The sequence below is a fragment of the Nanorana parkeri genome, unplaced genomic scaffold (genome assembly GCF_000935625.1).
Source record: "Nanorana parkeri isolate BGI_ZX_2015 unplaced genomic scaffold, ASM93562v1 scaffold436, whole genome shotgun sequence".
Lineage (NCBI taxonomy): Eukaryota > Metazoa > Chordata > Amphibia > Anura > Dicroglossidae > Nanorana > Nanorana parkeri.
In genome coordinates, this window is record NW_017306704.1 from 868,780 (window position 1) to 871,323 (window position 2,544).

Sequence of the window (2,544 nt, forward strand, 5' to 3'; positions counted from 1 at the left end):
CATTGCCGAGATCACATGTAAACGAACAATCACTCTACATTTAGTCCTGCTTGTGCAAAGCAGGACTAAATGTAGAGAGGGCAACTTTCCGCCCGACGCTCGGAACTTCCCTACAAGGACACCGTTGCCGCCCCTCTGCGCCCTGCCACCCCGAGGCCGGGCCTCGGTGGCCTTGTGGGGAATGCGGGTCTGCTAATAGATTGTGTTATTGTTGTGCCAGCTTGTTGAAATTGGGCAATGAGCATCCTATGAATTTGGGTCACTTTAGGGGTACCAATAAAGCACAGCCCTGTACCTCGTTGTCATAAGAACTGTCAGCTTATGGGGTAAACAGCCACAAACATGTAGCCAAAGCTGGCGATCTGTCCCCTCTGCAGCTCCATCATTGTTATGCTTAATGTGTCAAGCTTTGCAAAGACTGTAAACTCATGCCCTGTAATATTCAATTACCGTGCACTTAACTGGACAGCTTGGAAAAGCTCTCATCTCAGTGATGAATAATTAAAACGATAAATCCTACTTAACAAGTCACAGTTACTTTAACTCTTTTGCATTTTGGGAGGTTGTACTGTATGCAAAGATGGCACTCCAGCTGTGTGAAGATTCTGGAATACAGGAGGTGGAAATGGTATACGTATTGCAGAATAAGAGGAGTTCAAGTGTTTGTAAACCCGAACAATGGTTATATTTGTTGAATTTGCCTGGATCTTGTCAGCTGATGTCTTCCTTCCTGCTCTCCGCCTGTGCACAAGGTAGAGTTATGGAGCTAAGGCAAGGTCTCTGTAATCCATCGGAAATGAAGTAGGCAGGGCTGATACCACGTGCTTAGGAATTCAAAACTGTGTTATCATGTCAAAGAGGAAAGTAGGAGTATACTATAATATTGGCAGTTATTTGTCCGTACTTGCAGCAAGTTTAAAGGGATAAAACATGGGAAATGTGCATGTCTGGCAGAAATACATGAACTTTTTTTTTTGCCTTGCCATACGTGTTGAATAAACACGCGTGTGTGTATATATATTTATATCTCCTGATTCCAGGCTTTCAGCAGGAACTATAACACCTGTAAGGCCTCATTCACACAGGGTGTGTTGCCCGTATAGAGTGAAGGGCTAGTTGATGCGCCCTGAGCGTATGGGCAGCTCATGTAAAGGTGGACATACGCTGTGCAAATTTTGGCCCACATCCCCCGATGCCGGCAAATTTCAGCTGCCATCCTGTCGGTACCCCTTCGGCCGGCATTGCTCAATTAGCTGATCAAAGGAGCCGGTCAGAAAATCTTCGAATGAACAGACCCGGCAACCAATCAGCTGCGGCAGCCACTGTCAAAATACAATGAAGACAACGGGAGGTTCCTCCATCAATGCTCGTAAGCGTTGATGGAGGAATCTGTAATATTTTCTTTGTTCAGCCCGCAGGTTGAATGAAGAAAATATTACAGAGTATGGACATCTTAACTCTATGGAGACACAGGAGTTGTGCGCCTTCACATGCTGCCTTCCACATCTACGCGTCTAGACAGCCACACAAAGGCAGTGTACAGCCCCAGATGCAGACATTATGGATCCATTCCATAAACCGTCTATGTGCAGCTGTCAAAACTCAGAGCTGCGGGAAGCAGCTTGTGAGAGAGCACAACTTCTGCGTCTCCACAGAGTTACATGAACTGCCCACACACTTCTTCCTGCAGCTCCGGGTGCATTTACAACTGGCCCTTCCCACTGTCCAGGGCAATACGTCCCATGTAAATGAGGTCTAAATTGTTCATTGTTGCATCCATATTTACAGCCATTGACAAATACAGCATTGTCCTCCATGTAGACAGGCCATAAGGTCCTGGGTCTTTATGGCTCCACTATCAAAAAAGTGCACAGGAAAGTGTTAGGAGAAATCAGCAATGGAAAAAAATGTCTATGTGGTGATACGGTAGCAGCACTGTAGCCGCTTTTCCCTCCTACCTGTAGCTGGTAAATGAAGAGTGTTGCTCCTCAATGTCTAAACTCTGCAAATAGAAGTAGCAGATGGCAAACCTGGGCAGGGGGCATAGTTTTAGCCGCAGCATGTTCCTTAAGTAGGTAGAAGCCTCTCTGCAGTTGTGATGGTGTGACTCTGCACAGGAGGTTTTGTCAGTCATACATTGGGGTTGTCCGCATGTGATGGCACAAGCTAAACATGGAACTGCAGGCATGCTGGGTGTCCTAGTCCTAGTGCAGTAGCAAGCCCGGGGGGTAAGTTGAGGTGCTGACCATGCTACTACAGGAGTTGCAACTCATTGTTAGCGTTGTCAGCATGAACCAGTACGTGATGTAGATACAAAGATGCTGGCAGGATCACCAGGTAGAACGCCTCCTTTTCACATAAAATTCTTTTTTTTAGCAATGGAATTACAAGAATTGGGCTGGCCTAAGGAAGGCAATAATATGAATTCATTTTTAGGTGTACATACACTTCAAGCACTGTGCTGTCCCAAATAGCAGACTAGATTGATCAGCAAACTATTAAAACCTAAAGCTCAGTTTATTTTCCTTTGGCACAAGATCTGCA